The 14,840-nt window shown below is 47.8% G+C and overlaps 1 protein-coding gene across 2 annotated transcripts in view; it reads left to right on the top strand.

Annotated features, from left to right (window-relative positions):
- Nucleotides 1-14,840, top strand: part of LOC138569960 (protein lifeguard 1-like) — a 969,207-nt gene that overhangs the window by 447,402 nt on the left and 506,965 nt on the right. For both annotated transcript variants that reach the window (XM_069648440.1, XM_069648439.1), the window contains one exon: nucleotides 1,428-1,606. The gene's annotated coding sequence lies outside the window, so the exon portion shown is untranslated. The remainder of the gene's footprint in view (nucleotides 1-1,427; nucleotides 1,607-14,840) is intronic.

Below are 14,840 nucleotides of genomic sequence, written 5' to 3'. Positions count from 1 at the left end.
ATCAGGAATTCCAGAGCAGCCTGGCCATCTGGTCCTTGAATTCAGAGGCCTTCCATCTAGTAATATCATGCATTCAGATACAACTGCGTGGAAAAACCCACTGGAAAAGGAACAGCAGGCCACCCAATGCCCACTCAACCTGGGAGTCAACAAGCAGGAGGCTGGCCCTGGAAAAGTAGGCATCTCGGTACAAGCTCCAAAGGCTTTGTGCAAGGTTCCACCCAGCAAATGTCAATTTGGCTCCCATCCAGACGTCCAGAGCAGCATGGCCATCTTATCTTTGCATTATTCCTATGGTCAACTACTATATGGCCTGCTTGGAGAGCAGGCATCTGGTAGTGCCATGCATTCTAGCGGGCCTGGGACACGAAAGGCCCTTAGCCCGCTAGCAAAAGATTTAGAGGCCCGCAGGGACACGCAGGGTCCTCCACCGAGCAGGCGTCATTCCATATGCAAAGCAGGCACCCAAGGGAGGGGGCAGCACCCCCGGTCATCCTGGAGCTCTGTCCAGGGAGCTTTAGAGCTCTTCCCTTCAGGGAGGGAAGGGGAACCCCACTGGGGCACCCCGGGCCCTCCGCAGGCCAGGGGGATATTGACCCACGTCTGAGGCAGGTGCCTAAGAGCGGGAATAGCACCCCCGGTCATCCTCGAACTCTGACTGGTGGCGCGTTAGAGTTGTTGATTCTAGGGAGGACGTGGGCCATGCTGGGGCACTCCAGGACTGCTGCTGGGTAGGGTCGACTCATATACGGGGCAGGTGACTTGGGAAGGGGCACCACCCACAGGCCACCCTGGAGCTCTGGCAGTTACAGCTTTTTGCTCCAGCGAGGGACAGGGGCAGGAACCCAGCCGGGGTGCGATCACAGCATTAGGACACCGCGAGTAGAGTCATTACAGAGAAACATATCAAATGCAATGGGGTAGAGTGTAAGGTCAAAGCACAACATGGGGTCTTTTTCACTGCATGAGTGAGGAAACGGTGTCCAGCCCATCAAATGGAGAATCAGAATATTTTCTCTAGAATGCCATACTGTCCTTAAGTACCTTTTGTGACAATAGAATTACACAACACGATGAGTGTAACCGAGCACGAAAGGTTAATGATTACACTGATGTTTACTCTGCATTACTCCAAACCTATCCAGCGGTACAGCTGGAACTGATGATTGCAATCGACAGTACCTTTTTAAAATAAAAAGGTTTGAGAATTTCTGGAAGCGGTTTCATTACAAAGCCCATATTGAAATTGTGATTTAATCTGTGGTTTTTGCTGCTTGAAATTCAAGATATGCTACCGAATGATGTTGTTTCCTGCTGCAAGGTTTGTCTCACACACACCTCCTTCTTCTCACTGGCCTGGAGTAGAGTGCATGTGAATATATGCTATCAAGCCAGCTCACTCCCTTCCCTTATCGCCCTCCACGCAGGCCAGGCTGTCGCAGTACACCTTGCCACCTGACCGTCCCGGAAACAGAAGGGGAAAGAAATCTGCTCTGACGAAAGAAATAGATCGATACTTAGGCCAAAGGTGGCGCCTCACCCGCACAACTACCTCAGTCTCCCTAAATCCCCAACAGGAAAGACATCGCTGCTTTTCTCTGAAAAGGTAAGCCGATGGAGACGAACGTCTCATCTACTTTCTATTTGTGGCAATCTAAACATGTTGTTTTATTTTTTATTTGAAAGTGCCTAGATGTCTTTCAGATTTAAAGAATGTGCCGGTTGGATGATTTCGATAAAATAAGGGCGGATTCCGACTGTGCCGTGGTTTCTTGTAGTATTTTAGCGTTCTGTTGATGCTCTGGAAGGTTCATTAGAACAGAACTAAGTGCTTCTTCAAGAAAGGCGCGTATTTTCATATCAGAAGGCATCACAGTCAGAAACGTTCTGCTTCAGAGCGCTGAACAGGATGAAGGCAGGGGATGGGACGGAAAGAGGGGAAAGCTACTCTCACAGCCAAAGAACAGTATATTACTAGTACATGTAAGTGCAGGCCGGCTCCAACAGGGAGGGCAGTATCCCCCCTCCGCCCAAGGCCACTCCCTGACCCCCGCCCCAGAAAGGAGCCCTTGACCATAGGGCAATAGAGCAATGCCCGATTTGCCAGTATGAGTCTAGAATGGGCCAGTTATTTTTTACATAATTTATCACTTTTTGGGGGCAGAATAGGCCTGTTTCTATAAGTTAATACACTCGTTTTAACCAATGTTATTAAGCAAATATGTTTTCAAATGTATTATTTGCAACAAATTTTGCCAAAAGCACCCCATTGGATAGTACTCAGACTGTATAGTAATGAACTGTACTGACTGTTTGATTGTGGGCCACTTTTTCTTATTGGTGCCTGCATGGCTTGTATGCCCCAGTCCGACCCTGGGCAAGGGGGATTTCGCTCTAAACATACAGCAGTAACTTCAGTGTGATTACCATTCTGAGGCGCTGCACTGCAGGAGGCCAGGACAGAATTGTATTGCTTGCCCTGGACAATGATTTTATGCCCCAAAGCCATAAAAACACAAATGTCCAGGGAGATACACACCTCTAAGTAGGTAGCACAATTGCTCAAGCAGACTGCCTTCAACTATCTAGCAAAATCCTGTGTTGTTTTTTAACTCTTTTTATTGGTTTCTTAACACAAAACAGGTGAGTAAAGACTTAGCATACATTTTATACATTCATTACAATATTTCTTGATGCCAACGGTCTTTGGTTGTTCTGAAGACATATTTCACTCATTCCATAACACCTCCTGGCCCCCGTACCTAGGATCGCCTCGCCCCAGCCCCCTACCCATAACTGAGTATGCTCAGTAGTGGGCAATGTCGCTTGTACTTGTTGATGGGTGTACTAGTGCAGATATTAGTCCACCTTTCTCCCCTCCTCGCGCGGTTGTGCAGCTGTTAAATGTGGATCCCATCATCTCACCTCACCCTTTGTCCCAATCATTACAGTAGACGTATGATTCAATTATTTCACCAAATCTGATCCCCCTGGTGGGGTTGTGTGTCGACTGCCTTGTGATTCCCTCTCTTTCTGATTGGCATGTTTTGGAGAGAAGTTTGGATCGTTCTAATTCTGGGGGTGGGGATTTGGCCTTCCAATGGATGACCAGGAGTTTTCGTGCAGTGAACAGGATGAGGTGGATGAGTTTGCGGACTTGTGTATCTGCATGCCATTTGTCAGAGTCTGCTCCCAAAAGCATGGTTTCGGGTGAGAGGGCAACATCTGTACCTTTGATGTCTGTAATTTGTCTGTGTACTCCGCGCAGGGGTGTTGCTAGGTCTGGAAAAGATCGGGGGCTACTCTAATGTTGGGACTGGCAGGACTCGGGGCTAGCTAGCATTTTGGTTGTAACACCTAAGATTCTATCCGGGGCTACAATCATCAGCCCCCCCCCAGCAACGCCTCTGACTCTGTGCCAGCATGATGTGACTGTCTGGCATTTCCAAAGTATATGGCCTATAGTGCCCACTGCCTGCATCCCCTCCAGCATTCTATAGAGGTGGCTATCCCCACCTTGTGTAATTTGGCCAGGGTATAGTATAGTCGTTGCAGGATTTTATATCGAATTTCCTTGTTCCAAATGTACACAGAAGTTAGCGGTATAGCAGCAAAGTAATCAAGGAATTCTGGTATGACAATTTAAGCGCCTAGGTCCTCGGACCAAGCCATCGCCAGTGAGTGGTTCCTATTTAGGTTACTGGGGATTGCCATCAGGTAGAAGGTGCAGAGCCTTGGGAAAGTGCTCCGGTGTTGTTCCATCTCTTTCTCACATGGGGCTGGGGTAAGGAGGCGTGACTCCACTGTGGGTGTGAATTGTGGTTTGTATGGTTTGATAGGTAAGCCAGTCCTGAGGTCTAGTCCTAGCACCTCACGTGCTGCAGGGAAATGTAATAATGCCCCTTCTTTGCTGATGTCCATCAGTTGTATCTTTGCCCATTCTTGATCTTGTATGCGGTGTGCTCTCTGTGTTAACCCGTTTCACAGAATTGCCCGTAGGATGGACCATAGCAGTGCATTCTGGGTCCGTACCCCCTGAATGGACCGGAGTTTGTGCCATTGGGAGATCGTTTGTCCTATGATTGGGTTTTTTGCTTGTTTGCCGGTGGCATTTTAGGTGGGATGGCCATAATTTCTATTGGGGTTAGTGTTTTCAGGGGGGCTATTTCCTTTGCCCGCCAGCAAGAGTCATCTGTGATGTCTAACCATGTCGTCATCCAGCAGATCTGTGCTGCTAGGTAGTAAGCGTTCAGTGATGGGGCTGCCAGTCCTCCATTTGCCTTGCCTGCCTGCAGGACTGGGGGACGAATTTGCACCTTTTTCCCTCTCCATATGAACTTGGCGATTGCTTTGTCTCGATCTTTCATCTATTTAGGGGTCTAGCTGACTGGGATCATCATAGTGACGTAAATTAGTTTGGGGAAAGAGTTCATTTTTAGTGCGTTTATCCTCCCTGTCAGGGAGAGGGACAGTGTGTCCCATCTGCTCAGGTCTAGTGATATTTTCTTTATGATCTGAGGGTAGTTTAAATATTGGAGTTCCCCTAGTGAGGCGCTTACTTTTATGCCTAGGTATTTAATATGCTTTGCTTCGAGCGTGAATGGGGCCACTCCCCCTGGATCCCAGGGGATATCTCAAAGCCGGGGCATGACCTCGACTTTACTCCAGTTAATCTTGGAGCCGGCCATCGGGCCAACCTCTTGTAAAATCGCTTGGATATGCGACAGGGCTGTGAAGCCGTTGCTTACATATAGCAACATGTCGTCGGCATACAAGGAGACACAGTGCTCTTCCTCACCCTGATGTTTGCCAGCCCATCCGTCATCCGCTCGTAGTATGATCGCTATAGGCTCTATTGAGAGAGATTGTAGAGAAGTGGCGAAAGCGTGCAGCCCTGGCGTGTGCCCAATTGCAATTCAAATGTGGGGGAGGTGGTGCCATTGGTAACTACCGCTGTGGTCGTACCCGTGTCTCGTAGTTTGATCAGTTAGACAAGTTGTGGGGGGGAGTCGTAGCAGGTAGGACCCGGAATATAAATTCCCACTGTTCCTTGTCGAACGCTTTTTCAGCATCCATTGTGATTATGATATCCCATCGGTCCCTATCTCCTGCTATCATATGCAGCAGCCTTCTGACATTGTCGCGCAAGTGTTTATTGCTGATCAATCCTGATTGGTCTTTATGTATTATGTATGGTATGCTATTTTCTATGCGTCGTGCCAGACATTTCGCCAGGATTTTGGCATCTGCGTTTATGAGGGAGCTGGGTCTATATGAGCCGCAGAGTTCGGGGTCCCTTCCGCCCTTGTGGAATACTATAATGTTCGTGGCTAACATTGATTGTCGGAGCAGACCTCTGGTTATTGCCTCATTAAAAACCTCCTCCAACCTGGGTGTTAGTTCATCTGCCAAGCTTTTATAAAGGTCTTTGGGGATCCTGTCGGGGCCGGACACTTTCCTGCCGGATAATTGCGCTCTTGATCTCTGTAGCCGTGATGCAGGCGTGGAGAGCGGCTCTGTGGCCCTCTGGGATCGTTGGAATATTTATGGAGTCCAGGAACGATTCTATATCCCAAGTGTTGCCCGGGTCTGATGCAGTGTAGAGGTCTCAATAGAATTCGGCAACTCTGGCATTCATTTTATCATCCCCTGCCAATAAGTTGTCTGCATTGTCCCTGATTGCGGTGATCGTTTGCGCTGCTTGTCTTTGCCTCAGGGCAAGAGCCATCAGCATCAGCAGCTTGTCGCTTTCTGAATAATCCGTTTGGGACCAGCTGCTGTATGATTTCTGGGCTCTTTCCTCAGTTATCTGTCTGATCTTTGCCCTCCGTTTTTTCAGTTCCGGTCCTAATTATTTGTTCCAGGTTTCTTTGTGCTGTTTTTCTACCCCTTTGTGTACTGCTGTCAGTTGGACTTCGGTCTCCCCCATGGTTTCCGTTTGTATGCCCAGCGCGAGATGCACTGTCCCCGCAAGTAGAATTTGAATGCGTCCCAGCATGCATATGTAGTGTAGTTCGGTTTCAGATTAAGTTCCTAGAACACGTTGGTGTCGTCCACGAGCTGCTCTATGAGATCTGGGTATTGTAGGGTGTGTAGGTTTAGGCGCCACGTGGGGGGTCTGCGTGGTGTGTCCAGAAGAGTGGATCGTAGCAGTTCCGGGGCATGGTCAGAGAGGGTGGACGGGAGAATCGTGCATTCTGTGAATTGGTAGAGTGTATTAGTGGGGGCCAACCAGTAGTCCAGCCTGGAGTAACTATCATGTTGGTGCGAGTAGAATGTGAAGTCCTGTTTCTGCCCGTGGGTGTTGCTCCAAATGTCTGCGAGGCGAAGGTCTGTCATCAGTGTTTGGAGAGCTTTCCTTTTCTTGAAGGTAGTGGGATTCCCGGTGATAGTGCCCTGGCAATCTAGGTATGGGTCAAGCGCTATATTAAGGTCCCCCCTATTATTTTAAGGTTCCCCATGTACTGGGCGCAAGTGGCAAATGTGCGTGTGAAGAAGGATGGGGTATCCGTGGTGGGGGCATATATTTTGAGCAGAGTGACCGGTTGGAGGTGGATTTGGCCCTGGACCAGAATATATCTGCCCTCCTTATCAGTGCATACATGCTTGGTCTGGAAGCGGATGCTTTTGTTGATGAGGATTGAAATTCCCCGCTACCCATGGTGTGGCGAGTGGAGCGCTGTCCCTACCCACCCCCGTTGTAGTTTCTCGGATTCCGCTATTCCCAGATGGGTTTCCTGGAGGAACACTATATCTGCTTGGGTCCCCCGCATGGTGTTAAGAGTTCTCCTCCATTTGATTGGGTGTCCTATCCCTTGGATGTTAAGTGTCACTAAGGTGGTTTGGGCCATTTTGTGTGAATTTGGGCTGGTCTGGTGCAGTATTTGGTTTAGGTGCTTGAGTGGAGGTTCATGGTGGTGGGGGTGTAGGTGGTGTCCCTGCTGTGGTAAGCCTTCAGAGCATACTCCGTACATGAGCTCAAACATGAGCCCTTTTTTAATTTTAAAACAGTAACATAACTTGAACGTTGGGCTGGCTTGCGAACCCGCCAGGGCCCAACACTAAGCATAGTTGCCCATACACAAGGGTTTGGGGTGTCGTTCCATGTGGCCGTCCCATTTCCCTCATGCTGCACCCCACTCGGGGCACTTCTCACAGCCATTGGCTCCAGTCACGGCACCAAGCTGCCCGTGTCAGCATGGAGCTTGCTGCTATGCCGTCTGGTCTTCCGTAGAGTGTTGAATGTTTGGAGGAACAGAGTTTGCACTAGGTGCCTGGATCCGGGGTGTTTGTGCGAGTCTTGTTGCTAGGTGTACTAGGAAGAGCAGTGGCTTGGGTCGTTGCTATCTGCAGTTCGGAGCCCATCCCTTGGGCCATCTGCCATTTTTTTGCCACTTTCCATTTGTTTGTTGTCTCTCCCGGCTGGTCGAGTGGTGGTAATCTGGTTGTTGGTTTTCAGTTGACGTTTTTTCACGGTCAGAGATGACCAACTTATGTTGTTGGAAGAAGCGCCATGCTGATTCAGGGTCATCAAATGTATGCCGCTGTTTTTCTAGCAGTATACACCAAGTTGCAGGAAATTTTAGGTAGTGACGGTGTTCCGATGTCTTTAGTGCTTTAAAGATCGGGTTGAAGCTTTTGCAGCATCTGGAAACTTCCTGAGAATAGTCATTGTATATCCTTATGTCTGCCTCTTTGACTTGGATGGGGCACACCACTCTGTAGGCTTTCAGGATGACTATCTTGTGCTGAAAATTGAGAAGGCGCATTGTTATTATCCTCGGGCATTCATTCGGTGGTGGTTTCGGGATAATTGCCCGGTGTACGATCTCGATGGTGAGATCACGTGCATTTTCGATCTTCAGAGTGTCGCGTAGGAGGTTGTATATGTATGTTTCCAGGCTTGGCCCTTCGACGTTCTCTGGAAGGCCGACCACCCGTAGGTTATTGTGTCGGGAGCGATTTTCCTGATCGTCGATTTTCTCTCCTAGTCGTTGCACTTCCCCTATGGCCCCATCTTGGTCTGTCGACATTGTTGCCTGGTTGTCCTCAATCGTGCGGATGCGTTGTTCATTGCCTGTACTTCTCTCCGCCTGAGCTTTGAAGCGGGTCTGTACGTCTTGCAGGTCCTTTTTAATGTCCAACACAGTGGTGTTTGTCTCCTGGGTCCGCTGCCCGATTATTCGCATTTCTGCCAGTATGGCCTGGAGCTGCGATTGGACGTCCATCTCTGTTTTATTGTGGTTGGACCTCCTTGGTAGGCTGTGTTGTATGGGTTGTGGCGGGTCCACCTGGTTTGACTTCTGGTCTCCTTGGTGCATGCCCTTCCAGTCGGGTTCCTTTTGCCGCACTTGTAGGCTTCTCTGTGTTTATTCTCTGCTTTGGCGTTGGGTCTTATGTCCGCTGTGTTTGGGGCTGCGTGGTAGTTGGTCCTCTGTGTGGTGTTCCCACTGGGTCGCCATGTGCTTGTGGCTCTTGTGGGCGGCTTTGCTGATTCCTCCCCTCCCAGGCTGTTTGCGCCAAGTATGCCAGTTGTGTCGAATATGAGGATCGCGGGGCCCGTTGTCTCCCTGGGGCGTCTGCGGTCCTTATGGGTTAATGGTCCGTCCCTGGTGTCAGAACCCTTCATATCTGTTGCTGCGCTTGTTCGGGCAAAAGTGATCCCTAGGTTCTACAGGGGTAGGATGGATGGAGGGGTGATCTGTCAGTGTTGTCTGGTGAGGTTGCGGCACCCCTTTTGTTTGTGTGTGTGCGGGCCCCTCTTTGCACTCCGCAGGCCGATCGTGCTCCAGCTAGGTCTTCTTCCCAAGAAGCCTCCTGCTTGGCCTGTATGGGCTATTGTTGTGGGGCGGCCTTGTTCGATTCAGGTTTGGTGTACCTGGCTGCTGGGGGTAGGAGCGTCTCTATGTGCGTCTCAGTGTGCCCCCATACTGTGCGCAGGTCGGTGCTGTGGCGCTGTTGTGTTGCTCTGTAGGGACTTAGTTTAATCTCGGTGCCAGGCCCCCCCTAGGCTCTGGTGGTATAGTCTTAGCCCTTAGTGGGATTTTCTCCTTGGGCTCAGTCCTGCCTTGGGGCTATTGTTGACTGTGGCTCAGTGCCCCCAGTGCGAGGCGCTGGGCCTGGATGTGAATCCGTCAGCTGTGGGTCGAGATTGTTGGCTGCGTTCGGTGTTTGCCCGTTCTTGTTGGGGTTGGTGTGCGCCTTGTCCTGCCCTTCCTGTTTCTTATGGCCCCCCCACTGCTCATTGGGGCTCTGTTAGTTGCACCATATCCTGCAGTATGGCAAAGAGTCTGTGAGTTTTCCGTTTAAGTGGGGGTGGGTCCACCAGTTATCTCTGTGCTGTCCTCCCCGGGCAGAACCCCCAATTCCCCCACCACACTCTGCTTGCTTGCTTTGGGCTATGGCCCGATCTGGATGCTCCGCCCGTCTGATTTGGCCCTCGGTGAGGATGGCCTCTCAGAGGGGGCTGCATTCACCCACCACGGTACCGCCTCTCTGGACTCCAAGGCTACCCGATTTGCTGCGGTCATCCTTCTCCCAGTTTGCAGTGGGCGGCTAGTGCCCTTGCGTCATTCCCCAGCTGCAGCCGCCGCCACCGGGTCCTGGTGCCTGGGTGTGTCCCAGCACACTCCACTTTGATATTCACCCTCACCGATGGGGGTTCCCCATGGCAGCGACGGGCGATCCCTGGTTCACAGACGTTTGCTTGTCCCGTATGGTCAGATGTGCCTGCCCCGTGCTGCGGTGTGTGCTTTTGTTCTGCACTCTCGGCACTGGGTTTGGGATCCTCGGGCAGTCCCCTCGGGCATGCAAGTCTGTTTTTTGGCGGGCTGCGCACCTTCTTGACTTGAACCGGGGCTCTGTGAGAGGCTGTGTGTTGTCAGCGGCGGATGCCCTTCACCGTTTTCTTTCGGTCTTGAACCCTCTTGATCCTGGCAATTGTGTGCTGCTGTTTCCTCCTGTTTCATTGCATTTTAATGCATTTTGGACCTAGTTTTCAGCATGTCTGCTCCAACGCCTGCAGGAGCTTTGTTAGCCTGCGGCCATCTTGTTCGGTCTCTCTAGCGCCCCCAATGTGTTGGTTTTGTTTTTAACTGCACTGTTTATCTTACACACATTTTCAACATCTCAGTTACAAGGTAGCTATGTTCTGGAATTTAAAATCACAAGTTGGTTTCTGTAAATTAAAGTATGCTTATTGTTTGTGGGACTATACCAATTATTCCCATCCTACTTAATAACATTTTTTTGTTTGTTTTTAACTCTTTGAAATGTTTTTATACTGTACTATTTTACTGTGAAATGTGAAGGTTTGTAACAAACCAAACACAAATAAAAAAAATGGGTAACTAGTCAATATTATATGACAGGTTGCATATACATTTCTTCAGGACCCAATATAAATGGGAACTTACCACCTCACCACCACTCGGTGCTAATAGCGCCTGACCGAGTTGCAGTAACACTATTTGCGTTGGGCAGTATCCCAGCAGATTTACCGCTAGGATACTGCTCTCTCGTGATGAGGCCCACAGTCTTTTGTAGTTTGAAGTTTCCGGGTGTTTATTCCTTCCTTCAGGAAAGGACTGGGCGATTGAAATATCAGATAGGATAAAACAGACCAATTCCTTTGTAGTCTCATTTTAACACCAACATACACACATATGCAAGCCATAAATGCAACACTTAGAATGAATTGCAGGATCTGCCTCCCTGTGACCTAGTCGCAGGATAGCCATTATCTTCATGGCTCAACGTCACGTGAACTCCAATTCCTTGAGTCAGGAAATAATCTGTTTTCCCATCTTGTTTGCTGCGGTTGGGGAGTTGAATAGAATACTACAGGTCAGAGGTGAATCTTGGCTTCATTCAAGTTGGTCTCATTCACAATTGCAGCTTTTAAATTGACATTTTCCTGTTCCCCTAAATTTTACCTTTTCATAACACGGCAGTTTATACATTGGGCCTCATCACGAGTTGGGCGGTAATGCCGGCGGTATTACCACCGGCAGTATTAGCCCTACCGCCAAACCCTCGGCGCTATTAGTGCCGGATCACGGGTTTGGCAGTAATGGAATTCCCCATTCCCCACTGAGCCCATTTGGGAATGCCCCATTCCCCATTGGGCTCAATGGGGAATTTTCACGCTCTTACCACCGGCGGATTTCCCGCCGGCGGTAATAGCGCACATTTTCAGCAGATTTCCCCCCAGCTCAGAGCTCATTGTATTGATTTATCAAATCCTGTCAACCTTTTCAACATCTGTAGGTTTCCTAATCCTAACTCTGTAAAGAAAAATAGAACAAACAGAAGAAGAAAATTCGTTTTTCTCTCTCACTTTAAAATGCTCCCCTTTTTCTCCGCAGATTCAACAATTACCGATTTTAACAAACTTTGCAGAATACTTTTTTGTACTTGGAAAATCTTTAGCTCAGGACTTGTCACTATATTTTAATTTGAGGGAAGTTGAAATATTCCACACTTTTCTTGCACATGTGGTTTTTAAAGTCTGTGTGCAGGTCACCGTTTACATGTTGGTTTTTAACAAGGCGAGTTGTTCTAGATCCTTTCTTTGAATTAGACTTCCCTACATTGGGTTCCAAGCCTATAGAACTTCAATCTGTAGTCCCCATGGAGGAATATGTCAAGAGCTCCATGGTGGCTTATCCCAGGCTCCCCAAAGACAAGATACCTGTTATCTCCCCACCTCAGGTCACAAAAACTATGGACACAAATGGCAATATATAAGGAACCACTCTGGAGAACTGGGTGGTACATAGAAAATAGAGTCCAGAGGAAGCTGATCATTATTTCACTCCTAGAAGAAGTTAACAGTCCTGTTAGTCTTTTGTCCATAAGACGAAAGCAAGGTGCTTATTATTCAAACAGACAGTAGGGTTGCTCAATTCTGTGTCAGTCATCGGGAGCCAAATTATAGATGTTTGCAGACCTGGTGGTCCCGTTTGGGACTTTGGGGGGTGGAAGAGACTGTGCTATCTCTGAAAGCTAGCCATGTAAGCAGAGTGGATCATGTGAGAATGGACCAGATTGGCAGGTGTTATCCAGCCCAACTGTAACTATCCTGGCTACGACTGAATCGTTTCACAGCTCTTTTACAATGTTTTCTGTCATGTTCCTCATCCTCACATGAATGGAAGGGACACAGACACAGCAAAATCCATAGAGGCTGTTTCCTGTGTTTTTGCCCTTGTCTCATGTTTCCAGGCTGTGCATATGCTAAGGCTAGAGCTGGCATATTTTTTCCTAGAACCTCAAAGTATTTGGGTACAAAGGGTAGTGCAGATGACATTAGAGGAACGCTGGTTGCTTTGGTTGCACTTTGAGCTGATTCTGCATGTATCATGAAAGCGGGTGTCCCAATGAGGAAGATCTCAATCTTACTGGCATTAAGGCAGAGATCATTGGCAGCACACTATTCCTGAATTGCGGCCAGACACTTTGGTATGAGAGAAGAAATAGAGGTGGCTGAGGGGAGCCAGAAAGAGAGATGCTTACTTTGACCTCTCTGTTGCCTTCAATGCCATTGGCCATAAAGCCCTTCTCAGCATCCTCATCACTCACATGGACTTCAATTGAATAGTTCTTCAGTCGTTCGCCTCATACTTCTCTGACAAAGACCATCTTGTCCAGCTGGTCCCCAGCTGATCCAAGCACTGCCCAGTATCCTGCAGAGTTCCAGACTGCTCCATCCTGTCCTCTGTCATCTTCAATCCTTGGCAACACTGGCATCAAAATGCACCATTACAAAGATGACCCACAACTTTACTTAAAGATCAATAGCATCAACGAAATCCATCGACTCAAGCACTGTCTATCCCTCAGCCAAGCGTCGATGGCAAGGACGACAAGAAGCTCAACCGTACAGAGACCGAATTCATTCTCCTATGAAACCCCATCACACATGCCATGCTATAGGCATTGAAAACACATAGGCAAGCCAAATTGTCAAAAATACATATTTTAACAGTTATAGTACACAATTAAAATCATGGCAATAATTGACAAGCCATCAGTTCAGTTAGTGTACACAATAAAACAAGAGCGGTCTGTACAAAACACATAGGCAATAGGAGAATGAGTTTCTCACTATCAAAGTGACGAGTACTGTGCAACTTCACACTGGACATACCTCATTCAAAAAGCACTACTCGACTTTCACACTATTTATACCATTCAAAACATACCAAATTCATACTTAATTCATAAAAACATATATATGAAAAGACATATATGCCCAACATGTTTCTTTCCTTAGGGTTTTGATGTATAGAATTGCAGGAGATTCATCAGGGGCTTTTGATTTTGTACAACATAACCCTTTATCTTTGTTGAGCAATCTAAGCATCAATTTTAGTTCCTGCTCTGATTCTATTCGTGTCCCAAGTCTTCAATCCTTGAGCATATCTGATACTTGTGCAACTGTGGATGTCTTCCCCTATAACAAAACAACAAACATTGGATATCAATTGTCCATATGTTTGTGAGTCTTAATCTCAAACAACGTCTATTTTCAATAAATCAACATAGGCGTGGTGCCAATTGAATTGCACCGCTCATCTTTGAAACTGACCACTTCCTCTTCTTCAAACTCCACGATTTAGTAACCAACATAACTCTGTCATCAACTCCAGTTACAATATTGAGAAGCTCCACTAGATGTTGGGCCCCAATGGGTGCCGTTACAAGTTACAATATAAGCTCAATCATGCTGTACCCCAATCGAGTACTTCCACAAGAAAACTTCTCTAACGGCTTAGATTTGCATTGCTGGAAAACATAGAACATTGACTACATTTCTTACTGGTCTTGCAATGGGTTCTGATTGCAAGTGGCAAGTTGAAATCATTGCATCCACTCGTGGGTCGCTAAAACTGAGGATTCTCCTCAGTGTCTTCATATCTTGGAAACTGTAAACCAGAAAAAACACTGCTTAGTATCAACCCAGGTGTTTTACGGTTGGTTCTATCATCCCCCCACTTCTTCAACGAGGGGCTTGTATTTAGCCAGGTCTCCTTACCAGCTAAACATGAATTTGATATCTTTAACCCCACGGTTTCACTCAGCTCCTCCTACTGGAGCTATGTATGTCCTTCGAAATGCATCAGAAGTCCTTTTAAGCGAAAAGGTGGGGTGAGCAACGGGGTTAGTCTTGCCCAAAGCCTATTCAACACCTAGGGCAACCAGCATGACTCGAGCTAGCTGAGGGTATAAAAACGATAACAATGAATCCATGAGAATCTTGTCTAGCCCCAGCGGGTTTAATGAAACCTATGCTCCCAGTCTATTAAACAGGACATAAGTCTCCTATTATATCATGGATGCTTAACAACCATGTTCAATTAGTGTCTTACCTAAGCGTGTGGCAGCGAACGATTACTGCTGTTTGTTCTCCTTTAAGCAAACAGAAAACCACACCTCTTCATAGTAAGCATTGTTGGTTTCTGGAAGTTTTCTACGAAAGCCCTTCTGCTCGATGCCCCGCCACATAGACAATCTACTCTCACTAAAAAGTCAAGAGGAACACACGGAGTGTCAAAAAATTCTACCATAAAGGGCAATTCTATTAATCGTAACCTCGAGAAAGTCTTACCATGAGTCTGTGTGTCCAGGTGTATCGCTCTCATCCGGCAGGTCAATTGCCTCCTCTAGACGTCAATACGGCTAATGCCATTGGTTGCTGGTTTTAAACGTAACTCTCCCAGTATACTTAATTCCTACTGGGTCACGCTGGATTTACTTCTCATGCGTCTACTCGTCCTCTTTCTACCTTTTACGCATTAGTCCTATGAGATTTACATACGTCTCAATGTTTTCGATGA

This window comes from Ambystoma mexicanum, chromosome 2q, assembly GCF_040938575.1.
Source record: "Ambystoma mexicanum isolate Mex_15411 chromosome 2q, UKY_AmexF1_1, whole genome shotgun sequence".
NCBI lineage: Eukaryota > Metazoa > Chordata > Amphibia > Caudata > Ambystomatidae > Ambystoma > Ambystoma mexicanum.
This window is presented reverse-complemented; position numbering and strand designations above follow the sequence as displayed.